The following is a 21,799-nucleotide window of genomic DNA, read 5'->3' as shown; positions in this document are numbered from 1 at the left end:
TGAAAACTTGGGTATCACTGATCAGGCTCTGGCCTGGCTGACCTCTTTCCTCTCAGATCGACCCTCCCAGGTCCAACTTGGGTCCTTCCTTTCATCTATCTTCCTCTCTACCTGTGGTGTTCCCCAGGGGTCTCACCTCTTGCCCTAGCTTTTCAACCAATACCTGGCTCTCGCCCACTGCATTGCCATTTTCTGCTCAAATTTCCAGTGCTACGCTGACGGCACTCAACTAATTTTCAGGCTGCCCTCTGCCACCTCCTCTCCCTCTCTCATCTCTGATTGCCTAACTGCCATTCAAGATTGGTGTGCCGCCAATGATCTTTGTCTGAATGCCAGCAAGACGGAGATCCTCCTCATCGGCAAACCTTCACCACCCTTTCCCCTCACTCTCTGGCCGGCCTCCCTTGGCACTCCTCCTACCCCCACCTGTGAGGCTAAGAACCTCGGGGTCATCTATGACTCCACCCTTTCCTTCTCCGCCCACATCTCTGAGGTCTCTAAAAAGTCAAATTTCAGACTGCACCTATTCAGAGGTACTCTGCCTTTCCTCTCCTTCCCCCAGAAGCTCATGGCATCTCAAGCTCTGGTTCTCTCTAGCTTGGACTATTGTAACAGCCTCTTTCTAAATCTACCTGCCTCTACTCTGCGCCCTCTGCAACTAATTCAGAACAGGACTGTGAGACTTGTCCTTGGCCTCAACCCCTGGGATCCTATCTCTCCAGCTCTGAAATCTCTTCACTGGCTCCCATTGGATGCAAGGATTATATTCAAAACCCTCTGCATTGTCCACAAGGCTTTCTGGGGCCTGGGTCCAAAATATCTTCAGCTATCCCTCCGCAAATACCTCCCCTCTCGAGCTCTTCACTCCTCTAACTCCAACTCACTCAGGGTCAGTCGTTTTTCTAGGAAACGAGCTGGGGGTAGATCTCTGCCTTCGGCTGGGGCCTCCTTCTGGAACAGCCTCCCTGTCACTCTAAAACTTGAGGAGAACCATCTCCGGTTCCAGAAGCACCTCAAGACCTTCCTCTTTTCTTCTGCCTTCGCTCCCCCTCTCCCCTGCTGATCTGTTCTCTCTTGGCACCATGCACCTGGCCACCCTCTGGCTTTTGGGCCCAGGTACCTGCTCATCCTGTCACCCTCCCGCACTGCCTCCGGGTCACCCCTTGCACTAGGGTCTGTATCTGTACCCATACAGCCCCCCCTTTTTCTTCCTGCACATATCGGACCTATCCTGTCTGCTGCCTTAAACCTAGCACTTGCAAATTTCTGGCTGCTGTTGCCTTTATTATTTATTTATTGTTATTTATCTGTTTCTCCTCTGCTTCGCACTTTCCACCTCTCCCCCCCTTCCATGCACTTTTCCTCTCCCCCCTCTCCCATGCACTTGCGCGTTCTCAATGTCACTGGGCCAAGTAAGATCGCTGTTTTGTTCCCCCTGTTCCCCTCCCTTGCCTTGTCGAGCTCTGAAACACTTGTGTACGAGCGCGATAGAAATAAAATATCAATCAATCAATCTTGTGATAATTGGTGGCTATTAAATGTATCTTTGTCACCTTTGTAATGTATGCACCCCATGGGTGCCTCAGACTGTTTTTGCTCTAAGCAGAAGGTCCCTAACCACTATGCTTCTCCCTGCTTCTGTGCCTTTCCCCCGTTCTCTCCTGACGAGCTTTCCAGACAAGTCTGATCTATGAATGTCTTGTCAAAACAGGTTCACCCCAGCTCCTCCAAAACCATCAAGGACCACATCGACTCCCTGGCTCCTGCCCTGATCGACTTCTGCAACCATTCCTTCACCACTGGAGTCTTCCCGTCCTCCCTTGTGCACTCCCTTCGGCACCCTCTTCTTAAGAAACCCTCTACCGACCCGTCTTGCCTGGCCAACTATCGCTCAATCTCCATCACTCCTTTCCTTGCCAAACTCCTGGAAAAGCTGGCCATCTCCCAGCTTAATCTTCACACTGAATCTGTTGGTTGCCTCCGTGACCATCAGTCTGGCTTCAGAGCTGCCAGAAGCATGGAAACTGCTCTCCTGAACATCCGTGAAGACCTGCTCTCCAACCTTGACTCCAACACCCCCTGTGTTTTCATCTTGCTTGATCTCTCTTTTGCCTTTGATACGGTCAACCATGCCATCCTGCTCAATCCTCTCCATGATAACCTGGGGATCACTGGTCAGGCCCTGGCATGGCTGAATTCTTTCCTCTCTGATCGACATTCCCCGGTTCAACTTGGGTCCTTCCTCTCCTTTATCTCTATCTCTACCTAGGGTGTTCCCTAGGGGTCTAACCTCTCTCCCTGGCTGTTCAACCAATACCTGGCACATCTTGCCAACTGCATTGCCATGCTCTATCCCAACTTCCAGTGCTATGCGGATGACACTCAACTCATTTTCAGCCACCTCTTCCCCCTCACTCATCTCTGATTGTCTGTCCGCCATCCAGGAGTGGTGTGCTGCCAATGATCTCTTTCTTAATGCCAGTAAGACTGAGACTCTCCTCATCAGCACACCCACTCCCTGTCATTTTCTGGCCGGACTCTCTGGGCCCTCTTCCTGCTCCCACCTGTGAGGCTAAAAACCTCGGGATCATCATCGACTCCACACTCTCCTTCTCTCCTCACATCTCTGACGTCTCTAAGAAGTCACACTACCAGCTGCACCTCCTTAGAGGTATTCTTCTTTTCCTCTCTTTCCCCCAGAAGCTCACTGTCTCCAGAGCTCTGGTCCTCACTAGGCTGGACTATTGCAACAACCTCTTTCTAAATCTGCCTGCAATAATCCCTGCCACTAGGATTGGGCAGTTACCCTTCTCTCTCCTCCCAAACCTACCCTCCAAGTCAGGATTGGTTTAGGGGTGTGGAGCAACATATGGCAATTCCCAATTGTAATCGCCCTTTGTTCTCCTTTCACCTTTTTGGCAAAAACGATTTATGTATCACAACTTCATAATTTTACTAGCAACTGCCATACTAAACATATATTCTGTTTCAGCTAATCATGGGGAATTAGATAAGCGGCCACAAAATCCGTATCATGTAGCATGGCCATGTGGCACCTTTCTGTCATTTCCATAAAAATACAACAGTTATGAATATGTAAGTTATTAAGCACATCCCTAATTTCAATGTCCACCGCTCACCAACTCTCACATTTGGAACATGTTCAGATCAGCCAGAAACCTAATTTAACTGGCCCTTACAGTTCTCAGAGTTACAAGAAGATGAATTGGATATCCCCAAAATAGCCTGGAAATTACATAAGTTTCCATAGATGAAATCCATCCGCCTTATAATGGCTGTTAAAAAGGCCTAAATGATAATAGTCCTTTTAAATGAATTATGAATCTTCATGTGGGACAAATGGCCCTGACTCCTGCCTTCCGGCCCTTTGTTTTCACTGGCTCAGCCTGTGGCCAGAGTTTTTTTTTTATCAGTCTCCTTTGTGCTGGAAGCTGGCTCCTTGAAGTGGGTGCCCCCATTTTCACAAATATTAGTCAAGCTCAAGCCAGGGGGTAACTTTTCTTGAAGTCAATGCTTTCAGAGCCAACAAGTCTGGAGAACACTGAATTTCGAAGCCTTAATCAGGACATATTTATTGTGGTTTGTCATTAGATGGGACATGTGACATCCAGGCTGGAAGTGGGAGATGTCCTTGTGAAGTTTTGCCTACAGCCAGCAAATGTGACTGCCTTGGGCTGACAATTTCCATGAAGACAAATTGGCTCTTCAAATGTCACTGGAGGTTTGTAGGTGAAACATAATATACATTGCTTTTGGTCAACCCGCACACATGTTTTGTTTTCCTGACATTTTTCTTTAAGCAGTGATATATTTTTTTCAATTTTTGACTTTATGAAACCATTTTTATTTGCACACACCTGTGCAGGCCGTTTTTGTTTTCAATGTGTACAAATCATGTTTTCCATGTGACAGGGATCTTTGATTCCTCCTTCATTTGTAAATTAAAATGCTGCTTGTCTGTTGGTCATGACGGGTAGGCCCCTTCCCACGTGGCTCTTTAATTTAACTTGAAAAACCACAACAAAGGCCATGCCGTTTTTGTTTCAGTGTTTAAAATCCTGCCATTCATGTGAAACAGACTTCTGTTCAGGGCCTTTAAATGCAACCCATAGGCAAAATACAGGCAAACCTCCTAATTTGCATATGGCTTGCTCCAACAGAAGTGATGTCACACAAAAGGACATTACAAGGAGCATCATCAGTTTTTGATACTTGGAGGAACCACGGAAGTGACTTAGAATGAGTTGCCATAAGTAAGCCAAGGGGCAAATAACTTTGTTGTGCAAAATACCCAAATTAGAACTATTATTATATATGGAGCACCTTTATAGTCATTAGGCCTTGTTTTATAATAGCATGATATAATAACATAAGCTATTAACATTGCCACACACCCTAACTAGGGGCCCCCCTCTATTTCCAATCCCACTTAAAGCACTGGGTGGGAGTTATATAAAAGTGCAATATGAAATGGGTTACTGTTGCCGAGATAACCCCCATGTGAAAGATCATCTGTGGCACAGGTGCTTTTGTGTATTTTCCGGGGTTATGTAATATTTAGTATCCCGTGCATTTGCATCTCCCCCATTCTTCGGCTGTTTCCGTCGCTGCAGGTCTAACCTGGGTAGTAATAAAGTGAAGCCTCTGCAGACCGAGCTGTGCTGAGCTGCGACCATTGGGGGGACTGGAAGGGCACGGGGCGCACAACATTACATAACACCGGCGGCCTGACTGTCATTTATCTCGCGCACAAGGCAGAGTGTGTTGGGCGTTATATATGTTGTGACCATGTATGCGCCCTCAATGTCACCAGTCCACAGAGTGTGGGCACTTTCCTGAGGCGGGACCTCGTGGCGCAACGGTAGCGCGTCTGACTCCAGATCAGAAGGTTGCGTGTTCAAATCACGTCGGGGTCAAGTCTGCCTTGTTTTTTGTATCGCAATATGAAAATGTATTTATCGTAAATTGTGAGGTCGTTTTTAGCCAATACTGCACAAAAGTCATGCACAGACATGTTCCTCTAGAAACGGACCCCGGTCTCTAACCATTGCTTCTTTTTTATTGTACACTTAGCCGGTAAGTATCACAGCCCCCCGCCCCCACCACCTCCCACCACCAGAGTCCCTGCCTTCAGGCAGCAATTATAAAAAAAAACGAAGGCATGCAGGAGTAAGGGAGAGTTACACTCCCAGGAATAGGAGAGGCATGAACAAATGAAGGAATAGAAAAGGGTTCCTGTCGAGGAGGTTGATGCCCTCATATGCAAGCATTGGATGAGGAAGAGGGACGTGGGGATAATGGGGCAGATATGCCAAGGGCACGTTTTTTCTGTTTGTTTGCATACATGCCAACATTATCCACTCCATTTGGGAGGCAAAGTCCAGTTCTGGGTTTATAATGGGGACATCCACGACTACAAGTCCCAGAATGCAAAACGAAAACCTGGAATTGACTGGTGTCTCCCAAATGCAATGGATATTGTTCTCATAAATGTGTGTATCTGGTCGAATTGCCACCATTCTGAAAGGAGTTGTTGGACAAAGAGAAGAGGACACGTGGAAACTCAGACCAGGGTTTCATGGACTGGTTTGCACACGGGAGGAGCAGGAACGCACGTGTCTGTGTTGCTATAGGATCTCCATGCATTCCTAAACATCATACATATAAACAAGCTCTATATCCATGCGTGCTCTGCTATCACAGCGTGACATCTGCTCAGGAAACAATTGCTCTCGCCCGTCTCTGTGGCGCAATCGGTTAGCGGTGGTTCAAGCCCACCCAGGGACGGGTTCTTTTTCTACCTCTTGGAGCCTCCCTTTACCCCATTAAACAGCAACGTCGGATGCTGAGAGCAGAGAGGACCCACAATGACGCTGCCTCCATACTGATACACAAAGTATTTATAGCAGCGGGTGCGTCTGCACCCCAAACGGCTTTAACATCTGAAAACGGTTTGCTAATGGTGTAGGGGTGACCGGAAACATGTGGGCATGAGGGTGTGCGGCTGATATCTGTGCTCATAGACAATAGATGTGGCCTGACATGGCACCAATATCCCGCAACATGTGGTGGGCAGTGGGGCTCTTAGCAGCACTGTGCACTTCTCCCCTGGCACTGGGTGCAGCAGTACTGCCCTAAAATGCACCAACGGCCGGAGAGAAGGGCCCTATGAAAAAGCCTCTGTTCCTAGTGAGGGAATAGCTATCGCTCTGACATATAGGGCACAAAAGACCCCGCCGGCCACGCAGCCTTCTCTGATCTGGAGTCAGAGGCTTGCGCCACGAGGTCCCTTCACAGACATATAGCGCAATTGCAGGTACTAGGGACACTGATGCGGCAGGTAACCCAAGTACACATAAAATAACAAAGTATTCTGCCGCGGAAGCGAGAGCAGAGCAAAGCAGCCAGGGCGCAGCAGATGTAGGAAATACTCAAAAGCCACTGAGCCACAGATGATTCTTCACATAGGCCATGGTGGTGGCCAGGCCCGGCTGAAGATGTGTCGGGCCCATTGTACATGATGGTTGGCCATCTGAGGCTCCCGTGGTGGGGCATCAGGCCCGGCCTTAGGAAGGGGGCGAGCCGGGCGAACGCCCATGCCGCCACACCCCCCGGGGCGCCTTTAGCCCCCCGCTCCAGGTCGGGGAGTCTTTCAAGGGTTCCCCCGAGCTAGCGTGGTGGGAGAAGGCACGCTGTTGCTGTTGGAAGCGCCTGCGCTCTTGATATCAAAAGGCGCCATTAGCCCCCAACCGCGCCAGCTCGGCAGAGTCTTTCAAGGGCTGAGCTGGCATGTTGGGAGAAGGCGTGGCAGGCGCTCATTGTTGTTGAATGCGCCTGCGGCAGCGGACCGCATTTAACAACAATAGGGTGCTAATGCACCCATTTATATCATTACCTCCTCGCTGCAGCGAGGAGGTAAAAAAAAAAGTGGCACATCCTGGCCCGCCCCTCCTCCTCTTCCCTCTCCATCTGTGCTTGCTGACCCTCCTTTAGCCACCCTCCCACCATCCTTCTTGTCCTTTCCTCTTTTCACCCCTGACGAGGTTGCTCGACAACTCTGATCTATGAAAGCCTCTTCAAAACAGGTTCATCCCTGTTCCTCTAAAAGCATCAAGGACCACATTGACACCTTCGCTCCGGCCCTTGCTGATTTTTGTAACCACTCCTTTGCCTCTGGATCCTTCCCCTCCCCTCTGAAGCACTCCTTTGTGCATCCTCTTCTCAAGAAACCCACAGCTGATCCTTCTTGTCCAGCTAACTATCGCCCAATTTCCATTACTCCCTTTCTTGGCAAACTCCTGGAAAAGTTGGCCATCTCTCAGATTTGACTTCATTCCAATTATGTTGGCTGTCTCCATGACCACCAGTCTGGCTTCAGAGCTGCCAGAAGCATGGAAACTGCTCTCCTAAACATCCGTGAAGATCTGCTCACCTACCTTGACTCTAACATTCCCTCTGTCCTCATCCTCCTCGATCTCTATTCTGCCTTCGACACGGTCAACCATATCATCCTGCTCAACCGTCTCCGTGAAAACTTGGGTATCACTGATCAGGCTCTGGCCTGGCTGACCTCTTTCCTCTCAGATCGACCCTCCCAGGTCCAACTTGGGTCCTTCCTTTCATCTATCTTCCTCTCTACCTGTGGTGTTCCCCAGGGGTCTCACCTCTTGCCCTAGCTTTTCAACCAATACCTGGCTCTCGCCCACTGCATTGCCATTTTCTGCTCAAATTTCCAGTGCTAGCTGACGGCACTCAACTAATTTTCAGGCTGCCCTCTGCCACCTCCTCTCCCTCTCTCATCTCTGATTGCCTAACTGCCATTCAAGATTGGTGTGCCGCCAATGATCTTTGTCTGAATGCCAGCAAGACGGAGATCCTCCTCATCGGCAAACCTTCACCACCCTTTCCCCTCACTCTCTGGCCGGCCTCCCTTGGCACTCCTCCTACCCCCACCTGTGAGGCTAAGAACCTCGGGGTCATCTATGACTCCACCCTTTCCTTCTCCGCCCACATCTCTGAGGTCTCTAAAAAGTCAAATTTCAGACTGCACCTATTCAGAGGTACTCTGCCTTTCCTCTCCTTCCCCCAGAAGCTCATGGCATCTCAAGCTCTGGTTCTCTCTAGCTTGGACTATTGTAACAGCCTCTTTCTAAATCTACCTGCCTCTACTCTGCGCCCTCTGCAACTAATTCAGAACAGGACTGTGAGACTTGTCCTTGGCCTCAACCCCTGGGATCCTATCTCTCCAGCTCTGAAATCTCTTCACTGGCTCCCATTGGATGCAAGGATTATATTCAAAACCCTCTGCATTGTCCACAAGGCTTTCTGGGGCCTGGGTCCAAAATATCTTCAGCTATCCCTCCGCAAATACCTCCCCTCTCGAGCTCTTCACTCCTCTAACTCCAACTCACTCAGGGTCAGTCGTTTTTCTAGGAAACGAGCTGGGGGTAGATCTCTGCCTTCGGCTGGGGCCTCCTTCTGGAACAGCCTCCCTGTCACTCTAAAACTTGAGGAGAACCATCTCCGGTTCCAGAAGCACCTCAAGACCTTCCTCTTTTCTTCTGCCTTCGCTCCCCCTCTCCCCTGCTGATCTGTTCTCTCTTGGCACCATGCACCTGGCCACCCTCTGGCTTTTGGGCCCAGGTACCTGCTCATCCTGTCACCCTCCCGCACTGCCTCCGGGTCACCCCTTGCACTAGGGTCTGTATCTGTACCCATACAGCCCCCCCTTTTTCTTCCTGCACATATCGGACCTATCCTGTCTGCTGCCTTAAACCTAGCACTTGCAAATTTCTGGCTGCTGTTGCCTTTATTATTTATTTATTGTTATTTATCTGTTTCTCCTCTGCTTCGCACTTTCCACCTCTCCCCCCCTTCCATGCACTTTTCCTCTCCCCCCTCTCCCATGCACTTGCGCGTTCTCAATGTCACTGGGCCAAGTAAGATCGCTGTTTTGTTCCCCCTGTTCCCCTCCCTTGCCTTGTCGAGCTCTGAAACACTTGTGTACGAGCGCGATAGAAATAAAATATCAATCAATCAATCTTGTGATAATTGGTGGCTATTAAATGTATCTTTGTCACCTTTGTAATGTATGCACCCCATGGGTGCCTCAGACTGTTTTTGCTCTAAGCAGAAGGTCCCTAACCACTATGCTTCTCCCTGCTTCTGTGCCTTTCCCCCGTTCTCTCCTGACGAGCTTTCCAGACAAGTCTGATCTATGAATGTCTTGTCAAAACAGGTTCACCCCAGCTCCTCCAAAACCATCAAGGACCACATCGACTCCCTGGCTCCTGCCCTGATCGACTTCTGCAACCATTCCTTCACCACTGGAGTCTTCCCGTCCTCCCTTGTGCACTCCCTTCGGCACCCTCTTCTTAAGAAACCCTCTACCGACCCGTCTTGCCTGGCCAACTATCGCTCAATCTCCATCACTCCTTTCCTTGCCAAACTCCTGGAAAAGCTGGCCATCTCCCAGCTTAATCTTCACACTGAATCTGTTGGTTGCCTCCGTGACCATCAGTCTGGCTTCAGAGCTGCCAGAAGCATGGAAACTGCTCTCCTGAACATCCGTGAAGACCTGCTCTCCAACCTTGACTCCAACACCCCCTGTGTTTTCATCTTGCTTGATCTCTCTTTTGCCTTTGATACGGTCAACCATGCCATCCTGCTCAATCCTCTCCATGATAACCTGGGGATCACTGGTCAGGCCCTGGCATGGCTGAATTCTTTCCTCTCTGATCGACATTCCCCGGTTCAACTTGGGTCCTTCCTCTCCTTTATCTCTATCTCTACCTAGGGTGTTCCCTAGGGGTCTAACCTCTCTCCCTGGCTGTTCAACCAATACCTGGCACATCTTGCCAACTGCATTGCCATGCTCTATCCCAACTTCCAGTGCTATGCGGATGACACTCAACTCATTTTCAGCCACCTCTTCCCCCTCACTCATCTCTGATTGTCTGTCCGCCATCCAGGAGTGGTGTGCTGCCAATGATCTCTTTCTTAATGCCAGTAAGACTGAGACTCTCCTCATCAGCACACCCACTCCCTGTCATTTTCTGGCCGGACTCTCTGGGCCCTCTTCCTGCTCCCACCTGTGAGGCTAAAAACCTCGGGATCATCATCGACTCCACACTCTCCTTCTCTCCTCACATCTCTGACGTCTCTAAGAAGTCACACTACCAGCTGCACCTCCTTAGAGGTATTCTTCTTTTCCTCTCTTTCCCCCAGAAGCTCACTGTCTCCAGAGCTCTGGTCCTCACTAGGCTGGACTATTGCAACAACCTCTTTCTAAATCTGCCTGCAATAATCCCTGCCACTAGGATTGGGCAGTTACCCTTCTCTCTCCTCCCAAACCTACCCTCCAAGTCAGGATTGGTTTAGGGGTGTGGAGCAACATATGGCAATTCCCAATTGTAATCGCCCTTTGTTCTCCTTTCACCTTTTTGGCAAAAACGATTTATGTATCACAACTTCATAATTTTACTAGCAACTGCCATACTAAACATATATTCTGTTTCAGCTAATCATGGGGAATTAGATAAGCGGCCACAAAATCCGTATCATGTAGCATGGCCATGTGGCACCTTTCTGTCATTTCCATAAAAATACAACAGTTATGAATATGTAAGTTATTAAGCACATCCCTAATTTCAATGTCCACCGCTCACCAACTCTCACATTTGGAACATGTTCAGATCAGCCAGAAACCTAATTTAACTGGCCCTTACAGTTCTCAGAGTTACAAGAAGATGAATTGGATATCCCCAAAATAGCCTGGAAATTACATAAGTTTCCATAGATGAAATCCATCCGCCTTATAATGGCTGTTAAAAAGGCCTAAATGATAATAGTCCTTTTAAATGAATTATGAATCTTCATGTGGGACAAATGGCCCTGACTCCTGCCTTCCGGCCCTTTGTTTTCACTGGCTCAGCCTGTGGCCAGAGTTTTTTTTTTATCAGTCTCCTTTGTGCTGGAAGCTGGCTCCTTGAAGTGGGTGCCCCCATTTTCACAAATATTAGTCAAGCTCAAGCCAGGGGGTAACTTTTCTTGAAGTCAATGCTTTCAGAGCCAACAAGTCTGGAGAACACTGAATTTCGAAGCCTTAATCAGGACATATTTATTGTGGTTTGTCATTAGATGGGACATGTGACATCCAGGCTGGAAGTGGGAGATGTCCTTGTGAAGTTTTGCCTACAGCCAGCAAATGTGACTGCCTTGGGCTGACAATTTCCATGAAGACAAATTGGCTCTTCAAATGTCACTGGAGGTTTGTAGGTGAAACATAATATACATTGCTTTTGGTCAACCCGCACACATGTTTTGTTTTCCTGACATTTTTCTTTAAGCAGTGATATATTTTTTTCAATTTTTGACTTTATGAAACCATTTTTATTTGCACACACCTGTGCAGGCCGTTTTTGTTTTCAATGTGTACAAATCATGTTTTCCATGTGACAGGGATCTTTGATTCCTCCTTCATTTGTAAATTAAAATGCTGCTTGTCTGTTGGTCATGACGGGTAGGCCCCTTCCCACGTGGCTCTTTAATTTAACTTGAAAAACCACAACAAAGGCCATGCCGTTTTTGTTTCAGTGTTTAAAATCCTGCCATTCATGTGAAACAGACTTCTGTTCAGGGCCTTTAAATGCAACCCATAGGCAAAATACAGGCAAACCTCCTAATTTGCATATGGCTTGCTCCAACAGAAGTGATGTCACACAAAAGGACATTACAAGGAGCATCATCAGTTTTTGATACTTGGAGGAACCACGGAAGTGACTTAGAATGAGTTGCCATAAGTAAGCCAAGGGGCAAATAACTTTGTTGTGCAAAATACCCAAATTAGAACTATTATTATATATGGAGCACCTTTATAGTCATTAGGCCTTGTTTTATAATAGCATGATATAATAACATAAGCTATTAACATTGCCACACACCCTAACTAGGGGCCCCCCTCTATTTCCAATCCCACTTAAAGCACTGGGTGGGAGTTATATAAAAGTGCAATATGAAATGGGTTACTGTTGCCGAGATAACCCCCATGTGAAAGATCATCTGTGGCACAGGTGCTTTTGTGTATTTTCCGGGGTTATGTAATATTTAGTATCCCGTGCATTTGCATCTCCCCCATTCTTCGGCTGTTTCCGTCGCTGCAGGTCTAACCTGGGTAGTAATAAAGTGAAGCCTCTGCAGACCGAGCTGTGCTGAGCTGCGACCATTGGGGGGACTGGAAGGGCACGGGGCGCACAACATTACATAACACCGGCGGCCTGACTGTCATTTATCTCGCGCACAAGGCAGAGTGTGTTGGGCGTTATATATGTTGTGACCATGTATGCGCCCTCAATGTCACCAGTCCACAGAGTGTGGGCACTTTCCTGAGGCGGGACCTCGTGGCGCAACGGTAGCGCGTCTGACTCCAGATCAGAAGGTTGCGTGTTCAAATCACGTCGGGGTCAAGTCTGCCTTGTTTTTTGTATCGCAATATGAAAATGTATTTATCGTAAATTGTGAGGTCGTTTTTAGCCAATACTGCACAAAAGTCATGCACAGACATGTTCCTCTAGAAACGGACACCGGTCTCTAACCATTGCTTCTTTTTTATTGTACACTTAGCCGGTAAGTATCACAGCCCCCCGCCCCCACCACCTCCCACCACCAGAGTCCCTGCCTTCAGGCAGCAATTATAAAAAAAAACGAAGGCATGCAGGAGTAAGGGAGAGTTACACTCCCAGGAATAGGAGAGGCATGAACAAATGAAGGAATAGAAAAGGGTTCCTGTCGAGGAGGTTGATGCCCTCATATGCAAGCATTGGATGAGGAAGAGGGACGTGGGGATAATGGGGCAGATATGCCAAGGGCACGTTTTTTCTGTTTGTTTGCATACATGCCAACATTATCCACTCCATTTGGGAGGCAAAGTCCAGTTCTGGGTTTATAATGGGGACATCCACGACTACAAGTCCCAGAATGCAAAACGAAAACCTGGAATTGACTGGTGTCTCCCAAATGCAATGGATATTGTTCTCATAAATGTGTGTATCTGGTCGAATTGCCACCATTCTGAAAGGAGTTGTTGGACAAAGAGAAGAGGACACGTGGAAACTCAGACCAGGGTTTCATGGACTGGTTTGCACACGGGAGGAGCAGGAACGCACGTGTCTGTGTTGCTATAGGATCTCCATGCATTCCTAAACATCATACATATAAACAAGCTCTATATCCATGCGTGCTCTGCTATCACAGCGTGACATCTGCTCAGGAAACAATTGCTCTCGCCCGTCTCTGTGGCGCAATCGGTTAGCGGTGGTTCAAGCCCACCCAGGGACGGGTTCTTTTTCTACCTCTTGGAGCCTCCCTTTACCCCATTAAACAGCAACGTCGGATGCTGAGAGCAGAGAGGACCCACAATGACGCTGCCTCCATACTGATACACAAAGTATTTATAGCAGCGGGTTCGTCTGCACCCCAAACGGCTTTAACATCTGAAAACGGTTTGCTAATGGTGTAGGGGTGACCGGAAACATGTGGGCATGAGGGTGTGCGGCTGATATCTGTGCTCATAGACAATAGATGTGGCCTGACATGGCACCAATATCCCGCAACATGTGGTGGGCAGTGGGGCTCTTAGCAGCACTGTGCACTTCTCCCCTGGCACTGGGTGCAGCAGTACTGCCCTAAAATGCACCAACGGCCGGAGAGAAGGGCCCTATGAAAAAGCCTCTGTTCCTAGTGAGGGAATAGCTATCGCTCTGACATATAGGGCACAAAAGACCCCGCCGGCCACGCAGCCTTCTCTGATCTGGAGTCAGAGGCTTGCGCCACGAGGTCCCTTCACAGACATATAGCGCAATTGCAGGTACTAGGGACACTGATGCGGCAGGTAACCCAAGTACACATAAAATAACAAAGTATTCTGCCGCGGAAGCGAGAGCAGAGCAAAGCAGCCAGGGTGCAGCAGATGTAGGAAATACTCAAAAGCCACTGAGCCACAGATTATTCTTCACATAGGCCATGGTGGTGGCCAGGCCCGGCTGAAGATGTGTCGGGCCCATTGTACATGATGGTTGGCCATCTGAGGCTCCCGTGGTGGGGCATCAGGCCCGGCCTTAGGAAGGGGGCGAGCCGGGCGAACGCCCATGCCGCCACGCCCCCCGGGGCGCCTTTAGCCCCCCGCTCCAGGTCGGGGAGTCTTTCAAGGGTTCCCCCGAGCTAGCGTGGTGGGAGAAGGCACGCTGTTGCTGTTGGAAGCGCCTGCGCTCTTGATATCAAAAGGCGCCATTAGCCCCCAACCGCGCCAGCTCGGCAGAGTCTTTCAAGGGCTGAGCTGGCATGTTGGGAGAAGGCGTGGCAGGCGCTCATTGTTGTTGAATGCGCCTGCGGCAGCGGACCGCATTTAACAACAATAGGGTGCTAATGCACCCATTTATATCATTACCTCCTCGCTGCAGCGAGGAGGTAAAAAAAAAAGTGGCACATCCTAGCCCGCCCCTCCTCCTCTTCCCTCTCCATCTGTGCTTGCTGACCCTCCTTTAGCCACCCTCCCACCATCCTTCTTGTCCTTTCCTCTTTTCACCCCTGACGAGGTTGCTCGACAAGTCTGATCTATGAAAGCCTCTTCAAAACAGGTTCATCCCTGTTCCTCTAAAAGCATCAAGGACCACATTGACACCTTCGCTCCGGCCCTTGCTGATTTTTGTAACCACTCCTTTGCCTCTGGATCCTTCCCCTCCCCTCTGAAGCACTCCTTTGTGCATCCTCTTCTCAAGAAACCCACAGCTGATCCTTCTTGTCCAGCTAACTATCGCCCAATTTCCATTACTCCCTTTCTTGGCAAAATACTGGAAAAGTTGGCCATCTCTCAGCTTTGACTTCATTCCAATTCTGTTGGCTGTCTCCATGACCACCAGTCTGGCTTCAGAGCTGCCAGAAGCATGGAAACTGCTCTCCTAAACATCCGTGAAGATCTGCTCACCTACCTTGACTCTAACATTCCCTCTGTCCTCATCCTCCTCGATCTCTATTCTGCCTTCGACACGGTCAACCATACCATCCTGCTCAACCGTCTCCGTGAAAACCTGGGTATCACTGATCAGGCTCTGGCCTGGCTGACCTCTTTCCTCTCAGATCGACCCTCCCAGGTCCAACTTGGGTCCTTCCTTTCATCTATCTTCCTCTCTACCTGTGGTGTTCCCCAGGGGTCTCACCTCTTTCCCTAGCTTTTCAACCAATACCTGGCTCTCGCCCACTGCATTGCCATTTTCTGCTCAAATTTCCAGTGCTACGCTGACGGCACTCAACTCATTTTCAGGCTGCCCTCTGCCACCTCCTCTCCCTCTCTCATCTCTGATTGCCTAACTGCCATTCAAGATTGGTGTGCCACCAATGATCTTTGTCTGAATGCCAGCAAGACGGAGATCCTCCTCATCGGCAAACCTTCACCACCCTTTCCCCTCACTCTCTGGCCGGCCTCCCTTGGCACTCCTCCTACCCCCACCTGTGAGGCTAAGAACCTCGGGGTCATCTATGACTCCACCCTTTCCTTCTCCGCCCACATCTCTGAGGTCTCTAAAAAGTCAAATTTCAGGCTGCACCTATTCAGAGGTACTCTGCCTTTCCTCTCCTTCCCCCAGAAGCTCATGGCATCTCAAGCTCTGGTTCTCTCTAGCTTGGACTATTGTAACAGCCTCTTTCTAAATCTACCTGCCTCTACTCTGCGCCCTCTGCAACTAATTCAGAACAGGACTGTGAGACTTGTCCTTGGCCTCAACCCCTGGGATCGTATCTCTCCAGCTCTGAAATCTCTTCACTGGCTCCCATTGGATGCAAGGATTATATTCAAAACCCTCTGCATTGTCCACAAGGCTTTCTGGGGCCTGGGTCCAAAATATCTTCTGCTATCCCTCCGCAAATACCTCCCCTCTCGAGCTCTTCACTCCTCTAACTCCAACTCACTCAGGGTCAGTCGTTTTTCTAGGAAACGAGCTGGGGGTAGATCTCTGTCTTCGGCTGGGGCCTCCTTCTGGAACAGCCTCCCTGTCACTCTAAAACTTGAGGAGAACCATCTCCGGTTCCAGAAGCACCTCAAGACCTTCCTCTTTTCTTCTGCTTTCGCTCCCCCTCTCCCCTGCTGATCTGTTCTCTCTTGGCACCATGCACCTGGCCACCCTCTGGCTTTTGGGCCCAGGTACCTGCTCATCCTGTCACCCTCCCGCACTGCCTCCGGGCCACCCCTTGCACTGGGGTCTGTATCTGTACCCATACAGCCCCCCCTTTTTCTTCCTGCACATATCGGACCTATCCTGTCTGCTGCCTTAAACCTAGCACTTGCAAATTTCTGGCTGCATTACCACTGTTTGTTGCCTTTATTATTTATTTATTGTTATTTATCTGTTTCTCCTCTGCTTCGCACTTTCCACCTCTCCCCCCCTTCCATGCACTTTTCCTCTCCCCCCTCTCCCATGTACTTGCGCGTTCTCAATGTCACTGGGCCAAGTAAGATCGCTGTTTTGTTCTCCCCTGTTCCCCTCCCTTGCCTTGTCGAGCTCTGAAACACTTGTGTACGAGCGCGATAGAAATAAAATATCAATCAATCAATCTTGTGATAATTGGTGGCTATTAAATGTATCTTTGTCACCTTTGTAATGTATGCACCCCATGGGTGCCTCAGACTGTTTTTGCTCTAAGCAGGAGGTCCCTAACCACTATGGTTCTCCCTGCTTCTGTGCCTTTCCCCCGTTCTCCCCTGACGAGCTTTCCAGACAAGTCTGATCTATGAATGTCTTGTCAAAACAGGTTCACCCCAGCTCCTCCAAAACCATCAAGGACCACATCGACTCCCTGGCTCCTGCCCTGATCGACTTCTGCAACCATTCCTTCACCACTGGAGTCTTCCCGTCCTCCCTTGTGCACTCCCTTCGGCACCCTCTTCTTAAGAAACCCTCTACCGACCCGTCTTGCCTGGCCAAGTATCGCTCAATCTCCATCACTCCTTTCCTTGCCAAACTCCTGGAAAAGCTGGCCATCTCCCAGCTTAATCTTCACACTGAATCTGTTGGTTGCCTCCGTGACCATCAGTCTGGCTTCAGAGCTGCCAGAAGCATGGAAACTGCTCTCCTGAACATCCGTGAAGACCTGCTCTCCAACCTTGACTCCAACACCCCCTGTGTTTTCATCTTGCTTGATCTCTCTTTTGCCTTTGATACGGTCAACCATGCCATCCTGCTCAATCCTCTCCATGATAACCTGGGGATCACTGGTCAGGCCCTGGCATGGCTGAATTCTTTCCTCTCTGATCGACATTCCCCGGTTCAACTTGGGTCCTTCCTCTCCTTTATCTCTATCTCTACCTAGGGTGTTCCCTAGGGGTCTAACCTCTCTCCCTGGCTGTTCAACCAATACCTGGCACATCTTGCCAACTGCATTGCCATGCTCTATCCCAACTTCCAGTGCTATGCGGATGACACTCAACTCATTTTCAGCCACCTCTTCCCCCTCACTCATCTCTGATTGTCTGTCCGCCATCCAGGAGTGGTGTGCTGCCAATGATCTCTTTCTTAATGCCAGTAAGACTGAGACTCTCCTCATCAGCACACCCACTCCCTGTCACTTTCTGGCCAGACTCTCTGGGCCCTCTTCCTGCTCCCACCTGTGAGGCTGGACTATTGCAACAACCTCTTTCTAAATCTGCCTGCAATAATCCATGCCACTAGGATTGGGCAGTTACCCTTCTCTCTCCTCCCAAACCTACCCTCCAAGTCAGGATTGGTTTAGGGGTGTGGAGCAACATATGGCAATTCCCAATTGTAATCGCCCTTTGTTCTCCTTTCACCTTTTTGGCAAAAACGATTTATGTATCACAACTTCATAATTTTACTAGCAACTGCCATACTAAACATATATTCTGTTTCAGCTAATCATGGGGAATTAGATAAGCGGCCACAAAATCCGTATCATGTAGCATGGCCATGTGGCACCTTTCTGTCATTTCCATAAAAATACAACAGTTATGAATATGTAAGTTATTAAGCATATCCCTAATTTCAATGTCCACCGCTCACCAACTCTCACATTTGGAACATGTTCAGATCAGCCAGAAACCTAATTTAACTGGCCCTTACAGTTCTCAGAGTTACAAGAAGATGAATTGGATATCCCCAAAATAGCCTGGAAATTACATAAGTTTCCATAGATGAAATCCATCCGCCTTATAATGGCTGTTAAAAAGGCCTAAATGATAATAGTCCTTTTAAATGAATTATGAATCTTCATGTGGGACAAATGGCCCTGACTCCTGCCTTCCGGCCCTTTGTTTTCACTGGCTCAGCCTGTGGCCAGAGTTTTTTTTTTTTATCAGTCTCCTTTGTGCTGGAAGCTGGCTCCTTGAAGTGAGTGCCCCCATTTTCACAAATATTAGTCAAGCTCAAGCCAGGGGGTAACTTTTCTTGAAGTCAATGCTTTCAGAGCCAACAAGTCTGGAGAACACTGAATTTCGAAGCCTTAAGCAGGACATATTTATTGTGGTTTGTCATTAGATGGGACATGTGACATCCAGGCTGGAAGTGGGAGATGTCCTTGTGAAGTTTTGCCTACAGCCAGCAAATGTGACTGCCTTGGGCTGACAATTTCCATGAAGACAAATTGGCTCTTCAAATGTCACTGGAGGTTTGTAGGTGAAACATAATATACATTGCTTTTGGTCAACCCGCACACATGTTTTGTTTTCCTGACATTTTTCGTTGAGCAGTGATATATTTTTTTCAATTTTTGACTTTATGAAACCATTTTTATTTGCACACACCTGTGCAGGCCGTTTTTGTTTTCAATGTGTACAAATCATGTTTTCCATGTGACAGGGATCTTTGATTCCTCCTTCATTTGTAAATTAAAATGCTGCTTGTCTGTTGGTCATGACGGGTAGGCCCCTTCCCACGTGGCTCTTTAATTTAACTTGAAAAACCACAACAAAGGCCATGCCGTTTTTGTTTCAGTGTTTAAAATCCTGCCATTCATGTGAAACAGACTTCTGTTCAGGGCCTTTAAATGCAACCCATAGGCAAAATACAGGCAAACCTCCTAATTTGCATATGGCTTGCTCCAACAGAAGTGATGTCACACAAAAGGACATTACAAGGAGCATCATCAGTTTTTGATACTTGGAGGAACCACGGAAGTGACTTAGAATGAGTTGCCATAAGCAAGCCAAGGGGCAAATAACTTTGTTTTGCAAAATACCCAAATTAGCACTATTATTATATATGGAGCACCTTTATAGTCATTAGGCCTTGTTTTATAATAGCATGATATAATAACATAAGCTATTAACATTGCCACACCCCCTAACTAGGGGTCCCCCTCTATTTCCAATCCCACTTAAAGCACTGGGTGGGAGTTATATAAAAGTGCAATATGAAATGGGTTACTGTTGCCGAGATAACCCCCATGTGAAAGATCATCTGTGGCACAGGTGCTTTTGTGTATTTTCCGGGGTTATGTAATATTTAGTATCCCGTGCATTTGCATCTCCCCCAGTCTTCGGCTGTTTCCGTCGCTGCAGGTCTAACCTGGGTAGTAATAAAGTGAAGCCTCTGCAGACCGAGCTGTGCTGAGCTGCGACCATTGGGGGGACTGGAAGGGCACGGGGCGCACAACATTACATAACACCGGCGGCCTGACTGTCATTTATCTCGCGCACAAGGCAGAGTGTGTTGGGCGTTATATATGTTGTGTCCATGTATGCGCCCTCAATGTCACCAGTCCACAGAGTGTGGGCACTTGCCTGAGGCGGGACTTCGTGGCGCAACGGTAGCGCGTCTGACTCCAGATCAGCGGGGTCAAGTCTGCCTTGTTTTTGTATAGCAATATGAAAATGTATTTATCGTAAATTGTGAGGTCGTTTTTAGCCAATACTGCACAAAAGTCATGCACAGACGTGTTCCTCTAGAAACGGACCCTGGTCTCTAACCATTGCTTCTTTTTTATTGTACACTTAGCCGGTAAGTATCACAGCCCCCCGCCCCCACCACCTCCCACCACCAGAGTCCCTGCCTGCAGGCAGCAATTATAAAAAAAAAAACGAAGGCATGCAGGAGTAAGGGAGAGTTACACTCCCAGGAATAGGAGAGGCATGAACAAATGAAGGAATAGAAAAGGGTTCCTGTCGAGGAGGTTGATGCCCTCATATGCAAGCATTGGATGAGGAAGAGGGGCGTGGGGGTAATGGGGCAGATATGCCAAGGGCACGTTTTTTCTGTTTGTTTGCATACATGCCAACATTATCCACTCCATTTGGGAGGCAAAGTCCAGTTCTGGGTTTATAATGGGGACATCCACGACTACAAGTCCCAGAATGCAAAACGAAAACCTGGAATTGACTGGTGTCTCCCAAATGCAATGGATATTGTTCTCATAAATGTGTGTATCTGGTCGAATTGCCACCATTCTGAAAGGAGTTGTTGGACAAAGAGAAGAGGACACGTGGAAACTCAGACCAGGGTTTCATGGACTGGTTTGCACACGGGAGGAGCAGGAAAGCACGTGTCTGTGTTGCTGTAGGATCTCCATGCATTCCTAAACATCATACATATAAACAAGCTCTATATCCATGCGTGCTCTGCTATCACAGCGTGACATCTGCTCAGGAAACAATTGCTCTCGCCCGTCTCTGTGGCGCAATCGGTTAGCGCGTTCGGCTGTTAACCGAAAGGTTGGTGGTTCAAGCCCACCCAGGGACGAGTTCTTTTTCTACCTCTTGGAGCCTCCCTTTACCCCATTAAACAGCAACGTCGGATGCTGAGAGCAGAGAGGACCCACAATGACGCTGCCTCCATACTGATACACAAAGTATTTATAGCAGCGGGTGCGTCTGCACCCCAAACGGCTTTAACATCTGAAAACGGTTTGCTAATGGTGTAGGGGTGACCGGAAACATGTGGGCATGAGGGTGTGCGGCTGATATCTGTGCTCATAGACAATAGATGTGGCCTGACATGGCACCAATATCCCGCAACATGTGGTGGGCAGTGGGGCTCTTAGCAGCACTGTGCACTTCTCCCCTGGCACTGGGTGCAGCAGTACTGCCCTAAAATGCACCAACGGCCGGAGAGAAGGGCCCTATGAAAAAGCCTCTGTTCCTAGTGAGGGAATAGCTATCGCTCTGACATATAGGGCACAAAAGACCCCGCCGGCCACGCAGCCTTCTCTGATCTGGAGTCAGAGGCTTGCGCCACGAGGTCCCTTCACAGACATATAGCGCAATTGCAGGTACTAGGGACACTGATGCGGCAGGTAACCCAAGTACACATAAAATAACAAAGTATTCTGCCGCGGAAGCGAGAGCAGAGCAAATCAGCCAGGGTGCAGCAGATGTAGGAAATACTCAAAAGCCACTGAGCCACAGATGATTCTTCACATAGGCCATGGTGGTGGCCAGGCCCGGCTGAAGATGTGTCGGGCCCATTGTACATGATGGTTGGCCATCTGAGGCTCCCGTGGTGGGGCATCAGGCCCGGCCTTAGGAAGGGGGCGAGCCGGGCGAACGCCCATGCCGCCACGCCCCCCCGGGGCGCCTTTAGCCCCCCGCTCCAGGTCGGGGAGTCTTTCAAGGGTTCTCCCGAGCTAGCGTGGTGGGAGAAGGCACGCTGTTGCTGTTGGAAGCGCCTGCGCTCTTGATATCAAAAGGCGCCATTAGCCCCCAACCGCGCCAGCTCGGCAGAGTCTTTCAAGGGCTGAGCTGGCATGTTGGGAGAAGGCGTGGCAGGCGCTCATTGTTGTT

The 21,799-nt window shown here is 49.0% G+C and overlaps 1 protein-coding gene and 3 non-coding genes across 5 annotated transcripts in view; 3 read left to right on the top strand and 1 right to left on the bottom strand.

The window, feature by feature from the left end:
• LOC138571570 (tetraspanin-33-like) overlaps window positions 1-21,799 on the bottom strand; it is a 935,706-nt gene that overhangs the window by 593,273 nt on the left and 320,634 nt on the right. The window lies entirely within an intron of this gene.
• TRNAW-CCA (transfer RNA tryptophan (anticodon CCA)) lies at window positions 4,866-4,937 on the top strand. Its single transcript has one exon. It is a non-coding gene; the product is annotated as a tRNA-Trp (tRNA).
• On the top strand, window positions 12,414-12,485 carry TRNAW-CCA (transfer RNA tryptophan (anticodon CCA)). Its single transcript has one exon. It is a non-coding gene; the product is annotated as a tRNA-Trp (tRNA).
• On the top strand, window positions 20,686-20,759 carry TRNAN-GUU (transfer RNA asparagine (anticodon GUU)). The gene has a single exon. It is a non-coding gene; the product is annotated as a tRNA-Asn (tRNA).

Source organism: Ambystoma mexicanum, chromosome 1p, assembly GCF_040938575.1.
Source record: "Ambystoma mexicanum isolate Mex_15411 chromosome 1p, UKY_AmexF1_1, whole genome shotgun sequence".
Lineage (NCBI taxonomy): Eukaryota > Metazoa > Chordata > Amphibia > Caudata > Ambystomatidae > Ambystoma > Ambystoma mexicanum.
The sequence above is the reverse complement of the archived record's forward strand: the minus strand, read 5'-3'. Positions and strand labels throughout refer to the sequence as shown.